This window comes from Oryctolagus cuniculus, chromosome 4 (genome assembly GCF_964237555.1).
Source record: "Oryctolagus cuniculus chromosome 4, mOryCun1.1, whole genome shotgun sequence".
Taxonomy (NCBI): Eukaryota; Metazoa; Chordata; class Mammalia; order Lagomorpha; family Leporidae; genus Oryctolagus; species Oryctolagus cuniculus.
In genome coordinates, this window is record NC_091435.1 from 84,101,762 (window position 1) to 84,125,242 (window position 23,481).

The 23,481-nt window shown below is 44.4% G+C and overlaps 1 long non-coding RNA gene across 1 annotated transcript in view; it reads right to left on the reverse strand.

Annotated features, from left to right (window-relative positions):
- Positions 1-11,924: 11,924 nt before the first annotated feature.
- LOC108177995 (uncharacterized) overlaps positions 11,925-23,481 on the reverse strand; it is a 39,188-nt gene continuing 27,631 nt past the window's right edge. Inside the window, exon 4 of the long non-coding RNA XR_011387985.1 lies at positions 11,925-12,121. This is a non-coding gene — a long non-coding RNA (uncharacterized lncRNA). The remainder of the gene's footprint in view (positions 12,122-23,481) is intronic.

Sequence of the window (23,481 nt, forward strand, 5' to 3'; positions counted from 1 at the left end):
TACTTCCAATCCAGCTCTCTGCTATGGCGTGGGAAAGCAGTAGAAGATGGCCCAAGTCCTTGGGTGTCTGCGTCCACATGGGAGACCCAGAAGAAGCTCCTGGCTCCTGGCTCCTGGCTCCTGGCTCCTGGCTCTCTATCGGCACAGCTCCGGCCATTGAGGCCATTTGGGGAGTGAACAAGTGGATGAAGACACCCCCCTCCCCACTATGTGCCTCTCTGTAACTCTGCCTTTCAAATAAATCTTTTTTTAAAAAATGGTAACAGCAGCTACCATTTATTGAGAAATTGTTACATGCTGTATGCAAGGTCCCTTGTATCTGGTCCTCAAAACCACCACATTAGACAGGCATTATTATATATATAACACTCTTGGCCAGATTACTCAGTTGTAGTGTCTCATACATTAAATAGTGAGAATCAGATCCAGGCTAACTGAATTTCAGTAGTCTTTATCCATACTTTTTTAGATAATTCATTTTAGAAATTTCACCTTGTTTTCAAAGATGTGATACACATACCATATGCTCTAAGGTAATATTTTTTGTTTGTTTTAGGTTTCTACTTTCATTTTAATCTGAAAACCTGAACATTATTTTGTTTGGGGTTTGTGTGCCAGAAACAAGTACCCAGTGAGTGGAGATGTCCGCAGGTGTGATCTGGCTGTGTTCCGCAAGTTTGTTTCTACATAGGCCATTTCAGACTTGGAGCAGGATGTTTTCATACAGTGTGACACAGTCAGGTACGAAGCTGGCTTGTGAAGACTAATGTGTATGTAAACCAGCTCTCCCAGCTTGTTCCATGAAAGGCTTCCGTGAGCAGAGACCTTTGCACGTGCCCTCCCCTGGGAGACTGAGTAGTGCACATTATTGAATATCTGAGAGAACTATTGCTTTAAGAAGTCTGTTTAAAATTTATTTTAACATAGTGTTTTTCAGATGTATGTTCCCATAATCACCCTACCTTGTCCATCAAGTTAATATCCCAAATAGGGAAAAAGAGTTTGTCAGTGGAAGGGAAGGCATGGTAGCAATAATGGCACCATCTTTGTGGATTAGACACACTTTCCCAAACATAAGGTTTTAGTTTTTGGTAATTTATGGAAGAAACTGTAAAGTCCATATCCAGGGCAGATGAGAGAGTGGTTGATGTGGTGGGTTATAAGCTGCTGTGGTTTGGTAAGGGTACGACTGGTACAACTCTTGCTCCAATAGTTGCTGCTCTAAGCAGTTTTCCTAAGCATCTTGTCCTCACCATCAACTGTTGGATAACTTGAGCACGTCTGCTACTCATTGGAAAAACAGAAGAGCAGATAGCAAGTGTCTGGTCTGGAGCTCATACTGCCAAGCCTTGGTTAGTTGCCCCAGCAAAGTGGTTTTTGTACTTTGGCTCCTATACTTTGATTTTAATTTTGACTCATCTGGGTTTTCATTTGAGGAATTATTTGGGGGAGGTAATGCTGAGAGAAGGTAAGTGAGTATGGATTTGGCAAGTGTTTAGTCATGATTTCAACTCAGCTGCCCAACCTGAAGTTTTTTCAGTAAGTCTGGCCAAATGTTCAGCATTTCAAATCTGTTGCTGGAATTGGGAGAGGACTTTCTTTAAATTATTTTTTTTCTTTTACCTTTTTTAAAAAAAATTTATTTGAAAGAGCTAGAGAGAGAGGCAGGGACAGTGAGAGAGGCCTTCCATCTGCTGGCTCACTCCCCAGATGGCTGCAATGGCCAGGGCTGGATCTTCATCCGAGTCTCCCACATGGGTGCAGGGACCCAAGGACTTGAGCCAACTGCTGCTTTCCCAGGCGCATTAGCAGGGAGCTGAATCAGACATGAAGCAGCCAGGACTTGAACTGGCACCCAAATGAGATTCTCGCACTGCAGGCGTCTGTACATCACTGCAGTGACCCAGCATTTTTTTAATGCAGAGTGACCAAGATCTATCTACTGTTTCATTCCCTACAACTGGGACTAGACCTGGCCAAAGCCAAGAAGCTGGAACTCCATCCAGGTCTCCCATGTGGGTCATCTTGAGTTATCACCTGCTGCTGGGTTGGAAGCAGAGGAGCATATCTGTTTGGGTTTGTTTCTTTTAAGATTTTATTTATTTGAGAGGCAGAGTTACAGAAAGAGGGAAAGACAGAAAGGTCTTCCATCTGCTGGTCCACTCAAATGGCCACAATCGCTGGAGTTGCACCGATCCAAAGTGAGGAGCCCGAAGATTTTTCCAGGTCTCCGACGTGGGTGCAGGGGCTGAAGTGCTTGGGCCATCTTCTGCTTTCCCAGGCCACAGCAGAGAGCTGGATTGGAAGAGGAGCAGCCAGGACTAGAACCAATGCCCATATTGGATGCCGGCACTGCAGGCAGAGGATTAACCTGTGCCACAGTGCTGCCCACCCGTCCCCCAAGTGGCATCTTGGCCACTGTGTTAAATGCTCTGTAATGTATGTAAATAAATATATGTATTTATAAATGTATGTAAGTTCTCTGTCTGTGGCAGAGAACATACATAAATTGTTTCGCCTTTGTTTAATTCTTTTTGGATTGATGACAATGTTGACTAGAAATAGAAGAGGATTGGGCAGGCTGATTTTTTTTTTAAGTTTTTAAGTTTTTTATTTAGTGAGAGAAATGCAGCAGAGAATGAGGGCTCCATCTAAGAAAGAAACGGAAATCTGGATTCATACCGAGCACCGGAGCCAGCCACGTGGAGGAGCCTGCAGGCCAGAAAGCATGGGGTGGGTGGCCCGAAGGCCAAGCGCCCCAAAGGCACGAGCCAGGCTGATCTTTTTTTATCTTAACAGTGTTATTAGGGGCCGGCACCTATGGTGAGTCAGTGACTTCGCTGCTCCACTTCTGATCCAGCTCTCTGCTGTGGCCTGGGAAAGCAGTGGAAGATGGCCCAAGTCCTTGGGCCCCTGCACCCACGTCGGAGACCTGGAAGAAGCTCCTGGCTGGCTGGCGCCGCGGCTCAATAGGCTAATCCTCCACCTAGTGGTGCCGGCACACTGGGTTCTAGTCCCGGTCGGGGCGCTGGATTCTATCCTGGTTGCCCCCCTTCCAGGCCAGCTCTCTGCTGTGGCCCGGGAGTGCAGTGGAGGATGGCCCAAGTACTTGGGCCCTGCACCCCATGGGAGACCAGGAGAAGCACCTTGGCTCCTGCCTTCGGATCAGCGCAGTGCACCGGCCGCAGCGTGCTGGCCACCGCAGCCATTGGAGGGTGAACCAACAGCAAAAGGAAGACCTTTCTGTCTCTCTCTCTCTCTTACTGTCCGCTCTGCCTGTCAAAAAAAAAAAAAAAAAAAAAAGAAGCTCCTGGCTGCCTGGCTTCCATCTGGCCTAATTCTAGTTGTTGCAGCCATTTGGAGAGTGAACCAGCTGATAAAGATCTCTTTAACTCTTTCAAATTAAATAAATCTTTTAAGAAATAGTATCTTTGGGGCTGGTGCTGTGGCTCACTTAATCCTCCGCCTGAGGCGCCGGCATCCCATATGGGCACCAGGTTCTAGTCCCGGTTGCTCCTCTTCCAGTCCAGCTCTCTGCTGTGGCCCCAGGAGAGCAGTGGAGGATGGCCCAAGTGCTTGGGCCCTGCACTCACATGGGAAACCAGGAGGAAGCACCTGGCTCCTGGCTTCAGATCGGCGCAGCGCTGGTCATGGCGGCCATTTGGGGCGTGAACCAACGGAAGGAAGACCTTTCTCTGTCTCGCCCTCTCACCGTAACTCTACCTGTCAAAAAAAAAAAAAAAATAGTATCTTTAACCTCATTTTGTTGGGGGGGGGTATTCTTTTTAAGATTCATTTGAAAGGCAGAATGACAGAGACAAAAGGAGAGACAGAGAGATCTATTTGCTGCTTTGCTCCCCAAATGGCCACAGTTGCCAGGACTAGGTCAGGCCAAAGCCAGGAGCCCAGAACTTAATCCATGTCTCCCATGTGAGTGGCATGGTTCCAAATATGTGGGCCACCTCCCGCTGCCTTCCAGGCACATTAGATTGGAGCTGGCTCAAAAGTGGAGCAGTTGGACTGTAGCTGACCTATATGAGATGCCAGAGTCCCAAGCAGCTGCCCCTTGACTCCATGTTTTAAGTGGAGGGGATTACAAGCAGCTTGTTGTATGCCTTGTTCTAATAGTTCTAACTGGTAAGGTGTCAACCAATAATACAGCTTAAAACCAAATTAAGAGCTCTTTAATCACCTGTAAAAATTGTCACTAAGCAAGATAGAACGTTCTCACAGAAATCAGAACTGTCAGATGGTTTCTTTAACATCAAAGCCTAATGCAAAATGTTGGATTTCAGAAGTTGAAGCAGATTTGTGAATCATTGCCAATTATGCTGCTGCCTTTTTAATAATCCCTTAAGTCAGTTTACTGGGGGAGGAAGGGCTGAGTTGGACCACAGAATGGGAATCTGAGGAAATGTGTTCATCTTCAGTGCTAACTGAAAAGCAAACTGGTTCCCACTTCCCAAGCAGGAGTGCTTGAGTTTTTCATGGTAAATCAAAAAGTACATAATCCAATCTAGGAGTCCCCTAGTTTGCTTTTTTTCTAACCATGGAGGACACTGGAGAGGTAACCTGCCTCTTGGGGTGCCCTCAGCAACATGTATGAGAATGCTGGTTCAACCGCTGGCTACTCTGTTTCTGATCCAGCTTCCTGCTGGTGTTCCTGGGAAGCAGCAGATGATGGCTCAAATGTTTGAGTGTCTGCCACCTACGGGAGAGACCCAGATGGTGTACTTGGCTCCTGGCTTTGGCCTGGCCTAGGCCTGATGGTTTGGGGCATTTGGAAAGTGAACCTGTGGATGGAACATACACATTCTCTCTGTGTTTCTGTGTCTTTCAAATAAATATATAAAAATAATTTTCAACCAGATTGCAAAGTAAATTGGACCCAGGGTCATAGTCTCTTTATTTTTCAAAGCTCCAAGCATTGTTCCATGAAATTCAGTTAGAATCATCTGGAATTTTACAGTTTGAATGAAGACACACTAATAAATGTAAAATTGAGAGGAAAGATGTTTATTTTTTGAGAACATTAAACTTTTTTTAAAGACCTATTTTGTAAAGATCTATTGAAAGGCAGAGTTATAGAGAGAGACAGAGATTTTCCATCCACTGATTTAATTCCCCAAATGGCCGCAACAGCTGGAATTGAGCCAATCCGAGGCCAGGAGCTTCTTCCAGGTCTCCCATGTGGGTGTAGGGGCCCAACTATTTGGGCCATCTTCCACTGTCCATTAGCAGAGAGCTGGATCAGAGAGGAGCAGCCAGGACTTGAACCAGGACCCATATGGGATGCTGGCTTTACCCACTATGCCACCACGCCTGCCTCTAAACATTTATTAATCATCAACTTTGTGCCCAGGAATTTTGCTGGTAAAGGTAAGTAAAAGATGATTCTTTAAACAAAAAATGTTGCAAGCATTTGGAAAGTGAGCCTGTGGATGGAGCTCTGTGTCTGTCTCTACATTTCAAATATTTAAGTATATTATTACTGGAAGCAAAACCAAAGTGGAAGGTAAGATAGAGGGATCAGGATGTCTGTTGCTCCTACACTTAAATACTGTGTCCAAGACAGTTCCTTATTTTTCCTCCAAAGTATTTAAGAGTTATTTCTTTATTTCAAAGGCAGAGTGTTGAAAGAGGGAGAGAGAACCTTCCATCTGCTGGTTCACTCTCCAAATGGCCAGGGCTGGGCCAGGCCAAAGCCAAGATCCTAGAACTCCATCCAGGTTTCTTAAACTGGTGGTGAAGACCCAAGTCCTTGAGCCACCTTCCTCTGCTTTCCAAGGTGCACTAGCAGGAAGCTGGATCAAAGCAGAGCAGCTGGGACTCCACCTGGCACTCCAATATGGGATGCTGGCATTGTGAGTGGTGGCTGAACCCGCTGCACTTTAACACTGGCTCCTGCAAAGTACTTTTTTTGAGATTTTATTTACTTACTTGAGAGGTAGAGTTACAGAGAGAGAGGGAGAGACAGAAAGAAAAGTCTTCCATCTGTTGGTTCATTCCCCAAATGGCTGCAATGGCCAGAGCTGGGCCAATCTGAAACCAGGAGCCAGGAGCTTATTCCGGGTCTCCCACACAGGTGCAGGGGCCCAAGGACTTGGGCCATCTTCCACTGCTTTCTCAGGCCATAAGCAGAGAGCTAAATCAGAAGATGAGCAGCTGAGACGTGAACCAGTGCCCATATGGATGTCGGCGCCACAGGCATAGGCTCAGCCTATTAGGCCACAGCACTGGCTCCTCCAAAATACTCTTTAAAAATTTTTTTAAAGATTTATTTATTTGAAAGGCAGAGAGAGAGAGAGAGGTCTTCCATCTGCTGGTTCACTCCCCAAATGGTTGCAATGACTGGAGCTGGGCCGATCCAAAGCCAGGAACCAGGAGCTTCTTCCGGGTCTCCCACATGGGTGCAGGAGCCCAAGGACTTGGGCCATCCTCTACTGCTTTCCCAGGCCACAGCAGAGAGCTGGATTGGAAGAGGAGCAACTAGGACTAGAACCGGTGCCTATATGAGATGCTGGCTTTTCAGGCCAGGGCGTTAACCCACTGCACCACAGCACCGGCTCCTCCAAAATACTCTTGATTGTTTTACCTCTTGCCTTAGATTCTCCCAACATCAGTAACCGGGTCCCACATTATCAACCTTGATTCATTTTATTCTCTCAAATAGGCAAATCCAATCCATTAGGAAACCTAATTTACTACCCTGTCCTGTATCTGTGTCTCTCCCCTTCTACAATCTCTACTGTACTTAGTGAAGCAACCGTCCTATAGCCCATATTCCTGTGTCAACCCCCCAAGTGCTTTCCCCACTTGGATTCTGCCCTCCCATCTTTCTGTACCGCAGCAAGTGCTGGGCACACTTCAGTGTCTGCCAGGAAAAAGAGGGGCTTACAGGCTTGTGTGCACTGCCCCCACACACCTCTTCAAGTCTTCTTCCGCTTGTTTATTATAATACCTTGGGGGTTTTCAGTTTCTCCAATGCTCTTCCCTGATTTTTGTATGACTTCGTAATGTTGAAACATAACTTTCCCACAGATTCCCACTTGGATCTAAAAGCTGTCTTTCCTATTATTCTCGATCCTTGTTTCTCTATCTGCATGGTTCACTGGTAGTTGCCTTGCTTCCTCAATAAACGTAAAGCTCTGTGAAGGGAGGGGCTCTTTTGCTTATTGCAGTATTCTTGGAGGTTTGTATGGGTGGGCTCAGTGGAAGCCTCAGCGAAGTATTTGTTGGATGAATGAAAAGATGATACTTAATCACAATGCTATTCACCTTTCTTTCCTGTTAGCCTTCATTCATATACAGAAATGTTTAAATAGTCAAGACATTGGAGAAATGAGCTAATCCCATTTCCTTAATTTTTAGAGAAGGCAGCTCCAGCAAAGGGAAGTCACTATCACCCAGCTGCTCATTAGCAGAGGAGAGATGAGAATCTGGTTCTTCTGACTCCTTTCTTCTTCTTCTTTTTTTTTTAAGATTTATTTATTTATTTATTTGAACGGCAGAGTTAGAGAGGCAGAGGAGGCAGAGGCAGAGGCAGGGAGGCGGGGTGAGAGAGAGAGACCCGCTGGTTAACTCCCCAAATGGCCACAATGGCTGGAGCTGAGCCGACCCTGATCTGAAGCCAGGAGCTTCTTCCAGGTCTCCCATGCAAATGCAGGGGCCCAAGCACTTGGGCCATCTTCTATTGCTTTCCCAGGCCATAAAAGAGAGCTGGGTCGGAAGTGGAATAGCCAGGTCTTTAACCAGTGCCCATATGAGATGCTGGCACTGCAAGTGGCGGCTTCACCCACTACGCCACAGCACCAACTCTCTGACTCCTCACTTTCACAGTAAACCTCTTCTTGGACTCAACTACTGTGACCCTGTCTTGGCTGGTTGGCTCAATTTTTTCAGAGCAGAGGGAGTTAACAACTCATTCAGGACCATCTGAAAACAAGCTTTTTTCAAGTCAAAGCAACTGGTACCAAAACTCCCAACCTGTAAACATTTTGGAAGTAAATCTTGCTAGAGAATGTTGTGTTTTCCAATATTCACAGGGATCCCAGACATAATTTTTACTTACTGACTTGTTTGTTTCTTATGAACATTGATAACTATTTGAACATTGATTGTTTTACTAGCTTGCTTTCAAGAGCACTTTGAAGAGATTTTTCATAAGCCCTAATGTACTGGACTTATTCAAAAGTAAGACATGTGAATTACTGGCCTCTATATGTAAGCTTTGTGACTATTTACCCTGATTCCAAGAGGATTGTTTCTGGCTGTTAAAAAGTTGCCAAAAATCTCAATTCATGATGAATGGATTATTTTTGAAATGTAACACCCCTCAAACCACGCCCAATTCTACCTATTTCATGAAGACCTTTAACACTTGTTAGAAAAGATATCATTGTTGTCCAGTTCTGTGGTTGAACTAGAACATGAGTCAAAGAAAGTTCTGTTGATTTTTTTAAAGTAGACTTTCATTTTTAGAGTAGTTTAAGTTCCCTGCAAATTGAGAGGAAGGGGCATAGACATGCCATTTCCCCTCTGCCCCAGCACACACGCAGCCTCCCCCATATCCACATCCCTTATAGTCAGTGACCTACACTGTGGGGAGCAACTCAGACTAGACTAAGTTACTGGAATTAAGACTTATTCTATGCATCTGCTCTCCCACAATATGGCGCTGGGAGAGGAGAAAACAGCTTCTACGCAGCTGCCTCCAGTTCAGCCAATAAACTGTAGGACTTGCTCCTGATTGGAGGAGAGCAGCATACTCGGCGTGTGGGCAGCCGAGTTAGGATTGGCAGAGGAGGACTATAAAGGAGGAGAGAGACGGCATGCACCAGGAACATCTAAGGGGAACATCTAAGAGGAACACCTGTGCAGCCCCCGAGAGAGCCGGCCGGCGGTGTGCCGCTCCCCCGCGGAAGTGGGGAATGTGGCAGGGGGAACCGCCCTTCCACGGAGGTGGAAGGGACAGTAGCCAACCCGGGAAGAACCAGCAGCAAACCCGGGGAGGGCCGAGCAGACGAAAGAACAGCGCAGGGTCCTGTGTCGTTCCTCCACAAAGAGGGGGAGCGACACTACACTGACCTACACTGACACCTCCTTGTCACCCAGAGTCCATAGTTTACATTAGGGTTCACTCCTGATGTTTGGGCAAGTGTGTAATGAAATGTATCTTCCATTACAGAACCATATAGAATAGTTTCACTGCTGATTCACCCCTCTCCCCTCAACACCTGGGTAACCACTGATGCTTTTATTATTTTTTCCATGGTTTTTGTCTTTGATGGACAGCTTTAACTTAGTTACATGCGTTTAAGATTTCTTCACGTCTTTTCATGGTTTTATAGCTTCTTTTCAGTGCTGAGTAACACCCGTTGTCTGGATTTTCCACATTTATCCATTCACTTAGTGTGAGATATCTTGGCTGTTTCCACGTTTTCACAATTGTGAATAGAGCTGCTATAACATAAGTTTTGAACCCCTTTGGGTAAATGCCAAGGATCTCACAGTTGTCGGATCGTATGACCCAGCTGTCTTCCAAAGTGGCTACACCGTTTTGCCCTTCCACCAGCGGGCAGTGTTCCTGTTGGTCCACAGCCTCACTAGCATGTGGCAGTGTCTGTGTTCTGGATTTTGGCCTTTTAAATAGATGTAGTAGCTGTACAGTCTTTGTTTTAATTTGAACTTTTCTAATGATATGATGTGGAGCACATTTTTTTGCTTCATAGATCCAGACCAACATGTTTGCTATTATATAATTATATTCTATGAACTAGCTGCTTAAAAAAAAGATATATGTATTTGAAAGGCAGAGTTAGAGAATGAGACAGAGGGAGAGAGAGCAGATCTTCCATCTGTTGGTTCACTCCCCATGGCCACAATAGCCAGGGCTGAGCCAGTCCAAAGCCAGGAGTCAGGAGCTTCTTCCAGGTCTCCTGTGTGGGTGCAGGAGTCCAAAGAGTTGGGCTGTCTTCAGCTGCTTTCCCAGGCACATTAGCAGGGAACTGAATTTGAGGTGGAGAATCTGGGACTAGAACCAGCACTCAGATGTTGGCATCATAGATGGTTGGCTTAACCCACTGTACCACAATGCTGGCCCCCTAGGAAATAGCTTTAAAACAATTCTTTCTGCCTTCCAAAAAAAAAAAAAAAAAAAAGAGAGAGAGAGAAAGATCAGCTATTTGCTGGTTCACTCCCCAAATGTCCACAATATCTGGGGCTGGGCCATGTTGAAGCCCAGAGCTGGAAACTCAGTCTCCCACACGGGTGGCAAGGACCAAGCTACTTGACATTTCACCAGCTGCCTCACAAAGTGTACATTAGCACGAAGCTAGAATTAGAATTAAGAATTGAGAGCCAGGCTGTGGCGTAGTGGGCTAAGCTTCCGCCTGCAATGCCGGTATCCCATATGGACGCAGGTTCAAGTCCTAGCAGCTTTTCTTCCAATCCAGCTCTCTGTTATAGCCTGGGAAAGCAGTAGAAGATGGCCCAAGTGCTGTGGTCCCTGCACTCATGTGGGAGACTCAGAAGAAGCTCCTGACTCCTGGCTTCCCATCGGCCCAGCTCCAGTCATTGTGGCCATTTGGGGAGTGAACCAGCAGATGGAAGACTTCTTTCTCTCTCTCTCTCTCTCTGTAATTCTGCTTCTCACATGAGTAAATAAAAATCAAAAAAAAAAAAAAAAAAAAAGAGCGGTTCCAGGACTGGAACCCAAGCTCTCTTAACATAGGATGAAAGTGTCTCAAGCAGTGTCTTTTTTTTTTTTAATTTAGTAAATATAAATTTCCAAAGTACAGTTTATGGATTACAATGGCTCCCCCCCCCATAATTTCCCTCCCACTTGCACCCCTCCCATCTCCCGCTCTCTCCCATTCCATTCACATCAAGATTCATTTTCAATTATCTTTATATACAGAAGATCGATTTAGTATATATTAAGTAAAGATTTCATCAGTTTGCACCCACACAGAAACACAAAGTGTAAAATACTGTTTCAGTACTAGTTATAGCATTACTTCACATTGGACAACACATTAAGGACAGATCCCACATGAGAAGTAAGTACACAGTGACTCCTGTTGTTGACTTAACAATTTGACACTCTTGTTTATGGCATCAGTAATCTCCCTAGGCTCTAGTCATGAGTTGCCAAGGCTATGGAAGCCTTTTGAGTTCGCTGACTTTGATCTTATTCCGACAGGGTCATAGTCAAAGTGGAAGTTCTCTCCTCCCTTCAGAGAAAGGTACGTCCTTCTTTGATGGCCCCGTTCTTTCCACTGGGATCTCACTTGCAGAGATCTTTCATTTAGGTCTTTTTTTTTTTTTTTTTTTTTTTTGTTCCAGAGTGTCTTGGCTTTCCATGCCTAAAATACTCTCATGGGCTCTTCAGCCATATCCGAATGCTTTAAGGGCTGATTCTGAGGCCAGAGTGCTATTTAGGACATCTGCCATTCTATGAGTCTGTCAAGCAGTGTCTTAACCTCTACCTCGAAGGCCCATCCCTTCAGCATGGTTTTTCTTTTTAAAATTTATTTTCATTTTTTTTATTTGAAAGGCAGAGAGCCAGATAAATAGATTTTCCTTTCACTGGTTTACCCCGCAAACATCTGCAACAGCCAGGGCCAAAGCCAGGGCCCAGAATTGCACTCAGGTTCCCATGTGGATGGCAGGGACCCAAGTACTTGAGCCATCATCTGCTGTTCTTCCCTAGCCCCTGCCCCAGGATGCATGTCAACAGGAAGCTGGATTGGAAGCAGAGTAGATAGGACTCTACCCAAGCATTCAATATGGAATACAGGTGTCCTGCACCAAATGTCCTCCCCCGTGGAACATGTTTTAATATGTTTGTTTACCATCTACACATAGCATCTTTGATGTGGTGTCTGTTGAAGTCTTTGGCACATTTTTTAAAAATCAGATTGTTTTCTTATTGTTGAGTTTTAAGAGCTCTTTGTATATTTTGGTTAATAGTTTTTCATCAGATGAATATTTTTCAAATATATTCCTTTGTCTGTGGTTTGTCTTTTCTTCCTCTTGAATGATTATTGAGAACAATACTTTAAACACTTAGCTCTCTCTTCTGCCCATATTCTGGAAGATACTATATGATAAGATTCTTCTGAAAAATTAAAGACAAGAGATAACAAACATTGGTGAGGATTGGTGAGGATGTTAAGAAAAAGGATCCTTTGTAAACTCTTGAGTAGAATATTAACAGTCATTATGAAAAACAGTATGAAGTTTCCACAAAAGGTTAAAAATAGAACTATGTATTCCAGCAATTCAGTTCTGGGCATATATTCAAAGGAAATGAAATCCATATGTTGAAGAGCTACCTGCACTCCCACGTTCATTCCAGCATTATTCATGATAGTCAAGATACAGTATCAAACTAAGTGTCTGTCAGTGGACGAAAGGATTAAAAAAAGTACATACACAGAATGCAGTACTATTCAACCTTTAAAAACAATGATGTCTGATCTGTGGCAACATGAAGGAACCTGGAGGACATTATGCTTAGTGAAATAAGCCAGGCATAAGAGTCAAATACCATAGAATCTCATATGCAGAATCTAGAAATGGTGAACTCAGAAGCAGAGTGTGCGGTGGTGGTTACCAGGGGTTTTGGGTTGTAGGGGCTGAGAACACGTTGGTCAAAGGTTACAAGTTTCTGTTTGATCAGGCATAAGTTCAGATCGATTGTGATTGTACAACATGGTGACTATGGCTAACAACAGTGTTTTGTATATTTGAAATTGCTAAGAGTAGACTTTAAATGTTCTTAACACAAAAAAAATGTGAGATAATGGATATATATTTGTTAATTAGCTAGCTTGATTTAACCATTCCACAATGTAAACATGGATTAATCAAAGTCATGTTTTACATCATGAAAATATAATTGTTATTTGCTAATTAAAAGAATATAATTTCATTTTTCAGATTAGTTATGTAAATGAATAAAAGTGTGATGACTTTTCAATTATTCTTAAATTATGAAAAGATGCATTTGCAGAATTTACCTGTGGTCAGAGAATATGGATGCACCAACAAAGAATATGAGTTTTCAAGGAGATTTTCTCAAACTATGCTCACTCAGCTCGAATTGAGTGAATTTTGTGCAAGCCAGATATATACTTGAGTGCACAGAATTTAAATGTTAACATCACACAGCTCTGACTCTGCTCAATCAGGCTTGTAGACCCGCTCCTAACCCAAAACAAGTAGACTCTTCTCAGTTCTATTTCTTTAATTTTTTAAAAAAAATGTATTTATTTATTTGAAAAGTGGAGTTACAGAAAGGGAGAGGCAGAGGCAGAGATAAGTCTTTCATCCTCTGGCTCACTCCCCAAATGGCCGCAACAGCCAAGGCTTGGCCAGGCTGAAACCAAGAACTAGGAGCTTCATCTGTGTCTCACATGCTGGTACAGGGGCCCAAGCACTTGGGCATCTTCTGCTGCTTTCCTCGGCCATTAGCAGGAAGCGGGATTGGAAGTGGAGCGGCCAGGATTTGAAATGGCGCTCATATGGAATTACAGTGCTGCAGGCCGCAGCCTAACCTGCCACAGCGCTGGCCCCTCCAGTTTATTTCTGATCCTAAAGCTGAATGTTTCCTTTTGGGAGTGAGCTCAAATAATTTTATCTGAGTAAATTTTCATTTCTAGATAAAACTAGGTAAAATAAAAAAAAAAGGAACATGCATTTGGAGCATATCTCAAACATTTCAGACACTACCAAGCATATTACCTGAGTTAATTCATTTAATCCCCAGAGCAATAATGCCAACATGACAAAGTGTTCATTAGAAGATGAGGGGTCACTTAGATCATTGGTGACTTTAGTGAGAATGCCTTTATTGGCCTTGTAAGGGTGGGAGCCACATCACAGAGGGGGCAGAGGGAGGAGTGGAGGTGTGGAAACAAGTACTGCCTGTCTAGGCAGCTTGTTCAAGAAGCTTAGTTATAAGCCAAAGATGGAAATAGAGTAGACAAGGTGAGGTAGGGATTTGTATATTATTTTAGACTTAGGAAATGGGAAGAGCAGGTTCATCTCTTGTATATGGTTACCAGTGTACACATTATTCAGGTAATGTTGAAAAATAATTAGCAATCACAGTTTAAAGAGAGAACTAGGAAAGCATCTAATCAATAATCCTTCCTTCCTGCTCTTTGAAGTAACTGCTTTCTAATCTATGTCCATTATACTATACACTTAGTGTTTACTAAGTATCTCAGTGTGGCGTATTCTCAACCCGTTCTTTTTCTAAATGCAATGCTTAATAACACTGTTTTCTACAGTGTGGGTTATGAGATCTATATTAATATTTTCTATTATTTTCATGTCATTTGCCTTCAAAAGATCATCTATTTTTAAACCATTAATTAATCTCCAAGCAGATGGCACAACCAAGAAATCTTTTTTAGAGTTGGAGGCTTCTGTATATAATGTTAGAACCCCAAATGTTATGGTTCTTTGTTCACACATCTTATTAGTGAAAGTTATTGCATTCAAATTTTAGTTACAATACAAATTAAAATGTCTACTGATGGAAAAAAAGCTATTGAGAAAAACATTGAAAATTATACCCAGCTATTTATTATTAAATGAAATTTTTGGAAAGTAACACTGCAGATCTCAAAGGAAGGGGATATTCCAGCACTCCATGACAAAATACCTGAGCACAGAACTAGACAGCTCAGAGCTAATTTTGGAACTCAGCAGTCAAAGCAAAAATTTTTCAAAAGGATAGCTGAGAAAAAGCAGATCTTGAGCTTACATTCTTTTGATGAAACATGGTGTGTACCAAACTAAACTCATAAACTTTCCCCACCAAACAACGCCATAACTGGGGGAGAGACTTCCGGTCACCCGAGCTGTGCATCAACTCCTCTTCAGTGCCCTCCTTGGCCTCAAGTGCGATACGTTCAGAGCGCCTCTGGATTCTGCCCCTCTCTGGCTTCTCACTGTGATCCTCTGTTCTCCACCACCCTCCAATTAGTCTCTTTGTCCATTCAGTTTCTCCTCAGTCACCCTTGCTATTCAATAGCCATCCTATTCCTAGATGTTGATTATCCTTGTAAAACAAATGTAATCTTGCCTGGAAATATTCCAAGGTTAAAAGCCCCTTAGTCTGCAGGATAAAATGGAAACTCAACTTGCCCTTAGAGCCTTTCTCTTCTGGCCCTGCTCCACCATGCTAGCTGTCCTCATATTACTTTGTTCTCTTTATATGTGCCTTGGGGCTAGGTGAGGTTAACCCTTTCTTCTAACATCTTTCTTTTTCTTTTCTCTAAATATCAACCTCTGACATTCTGATCTTTTCGGACCATCAGGTCACATTCTACCATCTACATTCAGATTTTTTTCTATGTGATTTTTCCCCCTTTGAATCTATTACATTATGTTTATTTCTCACATATTACATTCTGCTCAATGTTCTAATTATTTGTGTACTTGTCTTCTCCTCATCATATCTTTCTTGTAGTTTCTAACACAGAGGTAGGAGTATGATGGGTGCTTAAGTATTCTTGAGTCTTGAGCTATATTAACTGGTAAAGCATCAGTACTTGATTCCAATCCAGTCTGTAATGGTGGACCCTTATTGTCAGTCTGCAGCTGGATGTGACTGGAGGGACCAAGAAAGCTTGCACAGGTCGCAGAGCATTGGCCCTGTTTATCATCTCGACATAAGAAAGCATTTCATTACATTGTTCCTTTCTCTTGTTTCCAGATCCAGGCACCACAAACCTGTGTTTCAAGATATGCAAGAATGTAAGTTAGAAGTGTGTAGAATCCAGGCCCGCGCCGCGGCTCACTAGGCTAATCCTCCACCTTGCGGCGCCGGCACACCAGGTTCTAGTCCCGGTCGGGGCGCCGGATTCTGTCCCGGTTGCCCCTCTTCCAGGCCAGCTCTCTGCTATGGCCAGGGAGTGCAGTGGAGGATGGCCCAAGTGCTTGGGCCCTGCACCCCATGGGAGACCAGGATAAGTACCTGGCTCCTGCCATCGGATCAGCGTGGTGCACCGGCCGCGGCGGCCATTGGAGGGTGAACCAACGGCAAAAAGGAAGGCCTTTCTCTCTCTGTCTCTCTCTCACTGTCCACTCTGCCTGTCAAAAAAAAAAAAAAAAAAAAAAAAAAAAGAAAAAAAAGAAAAAAAGAAGTGTGTAGAATCCAACAGGTAGAGTTTGAGCTGCCACAGAAACATCTATTTGTCTGTTGATTTTATCCACCCTCAGCAGAGCCTTATACTATTCAAAGGTGATATGGATTACAGTAGCGATATATGGTCCCTCTCTCTTGGAAGATTAGAGTAAGTTTGATTTGAAAAATTCTGCCAGCAAAGCCTGATTAGCAAGAAAACAATGATTTTTTCATATTTTTCAGTGACATGTGAGTCTGTGGAGACAAAAATGTTAATTTCAGCAGATGTGTCTCAGGGAAAACGTGTCAGAACATTGTATCATCACCAAGAATAGCTTTTGGAAGGCAGTGGGTGCCTGGATTTAGAAAGGTTAAAAATAAAACCAAAAACATTTTTACATATCTTTCAAATGGCGGTAAAATATGTTATGTTTTGCACAAGAACTCTTTCAGCGGACTTGTTTATTATCAAGATAGCTTCTTGCATAACCCAACTGATAAACCTTTCCATAAGTTTCATAAATTCCTGGTGATTGTTCATCTGCCCCTTTCCTTTCAAGCCATTTATTGATATGGAAGCTTGGTTGAATGGCCTTTGGTTGTTCACACGCATCTCAATCTGGTTTTGAGGAGATGTTGGTTTTGGCCGCTATTCAATTCCATTCAAACACATTAAGAAAAGTGTGTGACCGGGTAGCTGGTTAGCAGCTGGCTTTTAGATTTGCTTTGTTCTTCATCTGGTTTGCTTCAACTACACATTACTCTAATTTCCTTACTTTCAAACAGCAACAAGCTTTTGCTAAGTATTGTGAAAATAAGGGAGAACTTACAAAACTGAAATAGGGTGAATTTGTGGGTATGGAATCATATTACACTGTTGAAAACATGATACTTTATTACACCAAGAGGGCAGAAGTAGTACCCTTGTGTTATTGCATGTGTTAGGTTTCACTGTCACTGGAATCACTTTCACTAAAACAAACACACACAATGAAAACTTGATAGGACACAGGTCATTCTGAAGGTGCCTGGGATAGGTACTGGCTCTTGCCTCCACTCCTCACTTGGTGACATGGACCAAAAGGAATCTCTAGGGAAGGGGGGAGAATTGATCTCTGAAGGGCAAATTCCTTGTGCTGTTAAAACCCATTGTATTCAGGCACTTCACTATCAGTTGGAACTTTGAGGAAAGCTTATTTCATTGATTTTAAATATCTGAATTCTGAAACACTTTGTATTTAAAAACATAGCCTTTCTCTTTAAAAAAAAATCTTTATATAAAAATTTTTGTTTAAAAATAAATGTCAGGTTCTGAATTAAAGAAATCAACATTAATAAACTCAATTGGTTGTACAAGTCCAGTAACTAATCATAATAATGACTAACATTTACGAGCATTCTTGTTCTGGAAACTGATCATAAATATAATTTAATCTTCAGAACAACCTAATATGCTATGTACCATTATGATCACTATTTTACACGTGAGGAAAATGAGGCACCGAGGAAGTGTAACATGTTCAAGGTCACACACATGAAAGTCACATGTAGCAACTGGTGCATCCAGAATTCCAACCCAGATAGTCCCCAGAACTCCATGGACTTGAAGCAGGCGTGCCAGTATTACTGCCCAAGTCTATCACTCCTTTGTCTACTATTTGTATTGTTCTTTGCATATTTTGGTTTCCATCTTCTTTGCATAATAAAATCAAAGTTTCAAGGAAAGTGATTTCAGTGGCAGTAAAACCTGCAAAGCCCCACATGATCCTGTCCCTTCCTGCACTGTGCACTGTCCAATGTCCACCACTCCTTGCTGTTCCCCAGATGCCCCAAGCCCATTCTCACCAGAGAAAGTAAAAACAAATTTGTTCCCAGGGCAGGTGATCTGGCGTGGTGGGTCATGACATGGCTTGGGATGCCTGCATCCCATATCGCAGTGCCAGTTTGAGTCTTAACTGATCTGCTTCTGATCCAACTTCCTGCTAATGCACGTGGAGGCAGCAGATGATGGCTCAAATACTTGAGTCCCTGCCACCCATGTGAGAGAACAGGATGGGGTTCGTGGCTACTACCTTCGCCCTGGCCCAGCCCTGGCTGTTGCTGACAATTGGGGAGTGAACCAGCAAATGGAAGATCAATCTCTTGCTCTCACTCTCTGTCACTCAGCCTTTCAAATCAATCAAAAACATTTTTTATTCTCTCTGCCTGAATCATCCTTTTTCCAGAATACTTCCTTGCTTGCTCTATTATTAGTGTTATTATTACTAATTTATTTGAAAGAATGACAGAGATCTTCCCTCCATTGATTCATTCCCCAAATGCCTGCAACTGCAAGGGCTGGGACAGGCTGAAGCTATGAGCCAGAACTGCATCTGGGTCTCCCCTGGGTGTGGCGGAGACCCAACTACGTCAGCCATCATGTGCCACCACCCAGGGTGCGCACTGGCAGGAAGCTGGATCAGAAGAGGCAGCAGGACTCTGACCCAGACACTCTGACTCGGGATGCAGGCGTCCCAATTGGTGGCTTGACCTGCTGTGTCAAAACCCCCGCCATGCCTTCAATTTATTCAGGTCAGTGTGCGATATTACCTCCTCCTTGATCACTCTGTACCCCTCTACCCTGTTTTATCCTCCTTTGTAACCTTTATCACTCTTGAAAATATCTACTTACTAGCTCTTGCTCTTGTCAACCTTCCCTTCCATTAGAAGGCAAACTCCACACAATGGGGGTTTGTCTGTTTCGCTCGTGCCATGGCTGTGTATAGTGCAGTGCTGGGCTATAGGTGATCTGAATTTATGGGATGGATTTAATTTCTCCCAGAAGCCTCTTCAGGCTGTTAAGGCAGACAGCGTCTATCATAGCCTTTTTGTAGGTGAGCAGGACTTGGAAAGATGGAATCAACACCTCCAATGTTAATAAGTGGTTAGGACTTAAATGAGACAGAAGCCCCTCCCTCTTCACCCTCAGTCTGGACATTTTTCACTGTGCCATCACGGTCTATCTGATGTCATTTGTTTTTCTCCTCTTTGTCTCCAGCATGTTTATAAGACTTTTCTGAAATTATTGTCTGCAACACTTGACAGCAACCAAACCACAGCTACGATTGACTGTATAGTTTGAGAATTCCTGAGTGAGCTGCTCTAAATCTTGCTGGTTACGACATGATTTTTCTATGGCTAAAACTTTGAACTATTTATAAATCTTGCTCTTTTCCGCATATCCTATTCCAAATGTGGTCAGAATATTTAGTTAAACTCAAGTCTTTGCTTAATTTGAGTGAATGAATGCTTTTATTCAATATAGATTTAAATCCGGGGTCTTCTGTTTACTGATATAAACTAATCTCTCTGGACCTTGGTTTCTTCACTTAGTAAGTGGGGATAATGATAGGAGCCGCCTCAGAAGGTTGTTCTGATTAAATGAGATTATGTAAAGTGCCTGATCCACAACAATGACTCCACCAATAGTTATGGGCTGTGTTGCAAATTCCCTGTGCTCAGAGATGGGAGGATACAACAGTGAAAAAGCCAGATGTGGGGCCTTTGTCTTCAGAACTTTCAGTCTCACGGGGAACAGAGTTACATAAATACAACATGTGGCAGGTACTCTGAGATTACCTTTGAACCTTGAAGTTATCTCTAAGTCTTCTCACACTGCACACACATGTCAGCTCCACCTTCACAGAAACCCAGAATTCAGTCACCTGTTACACCAACCTGCTGCTGGCACTCTAGCCCCGGGGCCTTGAGCAACTCCCTCCTGTGCTATTGCAAAGCTTCCTGACTGGTCTCCCTTTTCCCCTCATAGGGCAGCCAGGCTGATCCTGTTACCACTGACGTCAGACTGCATCACTGGTTTAGGCAGAATTATTCACCCCTGTGTCCTAATCCCTGGATCCTATGCGTATGTTCCCATATGCGGCCAAAGAACTTGGCAGTTGTGTTTAAGGATCTTAAAATGGGGGATTCTGTTGGGATTTTTCAGGTGGGCCCAACCTACTCATAGGGATCCTTAGAAGTGAATAACCTTTGGGACTGACATGACACAGTAGGTTAAACAGCTGCTTGCGACACCAGCATCTCATATTAGAGTGCTAATTTGAGTCCCAGCTATCCAGCTTCCTCCTAATGTACCTGGGCAAGCAGCAAAAGATGGCTCAAGTACTTGGGGCCCTGCCACTCATGTGGGAGACCAGGTTGGAGTTCATGGCTACTGCCTTCAGCCTGGCCTAGTCATGCCTGTTGCACTCATTCGGGGAGCAAATCAGTGAATGGGATAGATTCTCTTTCCCTTTCTGTCCCCTCCATCTCTCTTGCTTGGTCTTTCAAACAAATAAAATTTGGGGGGGGAGGCCTACACTGTGCATAGTGGGTAAAAGCTGCCACCTGCAGTGCCAGCATCCCATATGGGCACTGATTTGAGTCCCAGCTGTTCCACTTCCAATCCAACTCTCTGCTGTGGCCTGGTAAAGCAGCAGAAAATGGCCCAAGTCCTTGAGCCCCTGCACCCAGATTGGCACAGCTACAGCCTTTTCTGGGGAGTGAAACCAGCGGATGGAAGACCTCTCTCTCTCTCTCTCTCTCTCTCTCTGTAAATCTGCCTTTCAAATAAATAAATAAATCTTTTTTAAAAAAATAAATTTTTTAAAAGATTCTATTTGTTTGTAAGGCAGAGTTTACAGAGAGAGAGGGAGAGACAGAAAGAGAGATTGTCCATCTACCCGTTCACTCCCCTAAATGGCTGCAACAGCCAGGGCTGGGCCAGTTCAAAGCCAGGAACTAGGAGTTTCTTCTGGGTCTCCCATGTGGGTGCAGGGGCCCAAAGACCTTGGGCCATTCTCTGCTGCTTTCCCAGGTGTATTAGCAAGAAGCTGTATCTGAGGTGGACCAGCCGAGACTTGAACTGGAGCCCATATGGGATGCCAGCATTGCAGGTGGCAGCTTAACTGGCTATGCCACAGCATCAGCCCCGCAAATAAATCTTAAAAAAAAAAAAAAAAAAAAAGGTGCATGCCCCTTAGTAGCTATGGTCAGAGGGAGAAGAGGACTTGGAAGTGTAGCAGAGAAGTGCAGCCCTGCGGGTCTTGAAGAAAGAGGACTCCAGCAGCTGGGCGAAGCAAGGGAGCAGGCCCTCCCCTGGAGCCTTGTGAAAGAGAGCTTTGCCAGCATACAGACTGCATCACAGTGGGCTACTTCTGAGCTCCAGAACTGGAAGGGAATAAATCTGTGTTGTTTCAAGCCTCTCAACTTGTGGTCATGTTAAAAAAAGATTTATTTATTTGAAAGTCAGAGTTAGACACAGAGAGGAGAGGCAGAGAGAGAGAGAGAGAGAGAGAGAGAGAGAGAGAGAGAGAGGTCTTCCATCGATGGTTCACTCCCCAATTGGCCAAAACAACAGGAGCTGCACTGATCCAAAGCCAGGAGCCAGGTGCTTCTTCAGGGTCTCCCTCATGGATGCAGGGGCCCAGAGACTTGGGCCATCTTCTACTGCTTTCCCAGGCCATAGCAGAGAGCTGGATTGGAAGTGGAGCAGCTGGGACTTGAACCATATGGAATGCCAGTGCTTCAGGCGGTAGCTTTACCCACTACGCCACAGAACCGGCCCCAACTTGTGGTCATTTTTACAGCAGGAATAGGAAATAAATACATCCCTTCTGCTCAGAGCCCTCAGGTAGCTTCCCCGTTCACAGGGGCAAGAGCCAGAGTGACTTGCTAACAATCTGGCCTCCCTGCTCACTGTGCCGCAGCAAGCACTCAGCACTCAGGCGCTGTGCACGCGCCCTTCTCTCCTGCATGGCTCCCCTCAACCTCACTAGACACAAGGCTCCTGCTCCCAGTGACCTCTGCTGGAGCATCACCTCCCAAAACTCCCAGTATAAAACGGGCACACATGCCTCGTCCTGTGGCACACCCAGGCCACCTTCCCCGGCATTATTTTTCTCATTAACATTTTTCCCCACAGAAACCTTTTATTTAAGGAATACAAACTTCATGCATTTCATAAGTACTCATTAACATTTGTCACCACCTGACATTATGTCTTTCCACCCCCATTGGAAAATATGAACTCATGAGGGCAGGGACTTTGTCTCCTTTGCTTTTGTTTCTTCTTACAAGGGGTAAGAGTCCAGTAAACAATGAATCGAATGAGTGGATGAAGGAGGGAGGGAAGAAGGCAGGGAGCACTATGGAACACTCAGAGTGCAGCTCTGGTGGGGCCAGCAGAAGGGGTTGAGGGAAAACCTAAGAGCAGCCTGTATGGGAACCAGCCAAGGGGAACAAGCAGCACATGTGAGGCCATGCACATGGCCAGAAAGCTGGAGCTCCTGGGGCAGACTGATGGCAGACTGGGGGCTCTATTTTTTTTTTAAAGATTTATTTTACTTATTGGGGCTGACACTGTGGCATAGTGAACTAAGCCTCCACCTGCAGAGCCGGCATTCTATATGGGCACCAGTTCAAGTCCCGGCTGCTCCACTTCTGATCCAGCTCTGCTATGGCCTGGGAAAGCAGTAGAAGATGGCCCAAGTCCTTGGGCCCCTGCACCCGCGTGGGAGACCCGGAAGAAGCTCCTGGCTCCTGGCTTTGGATTGGCGAAGCTCTGGCCATTGTGGACATTTGGGGAGTGCCAGCTGATGGAAAATCAATCTCTCTGTCTCTCCCTCTCACTGTCTGTAACTCCACCTCTCAAATAAATAAATAAAATCTTTTAAGAGGCCGTGCCTCTTACTAGCTGTGAGTTTTTGAGCTCTGTCAGGCAGTCGGATGGTAGCTCTAGCTTGCAGGTTACTGTGAGGAAGAGGTGACTGAATGGATAGACGTGTACAGGTGTGCCTGGCATACTGCAAGCAGGGTGCAAGAGGTAGCAGCTGTCATTACTGGCAACTGGGTGGCACTGTCAAGCTCACGCAAGGATGGACAGGGTGTGATGTATATGTTAAAAGCCTTGCTCTGGTTGCAGTGTAGAGAATGATGAGCAGGAAAATAACTTTTTTCTGAGAAGGGTGCTTTTTTTTGTTGTTGTTTTATTCAGAGTGACAGGGCCAACAATGTGGTGTGGGCTAAGCCTCCACCTGTGGCGCCAATATCCCATGTGGGTGCCGGTTTGAGTCCCAGCTGCTCCTTTTCCAATCCAGCTCTCTGCTATGGCCTGAGAGAGCAGTAGAAGATGGCCCAAGTCCTTGGGCCCCTGCACCTGCATGGAGACCCAGAAGAAGCTCCTGGCTCCTGGCTTTGGATTGGCCCAGCTCCAGCCGTTGTGGCCAATTGGGGAGTGAACCAGCAGATGGAAGATCTCTCTCTCTCTGTCTCTCCCTCTCATTGTCTGTAACCCTACC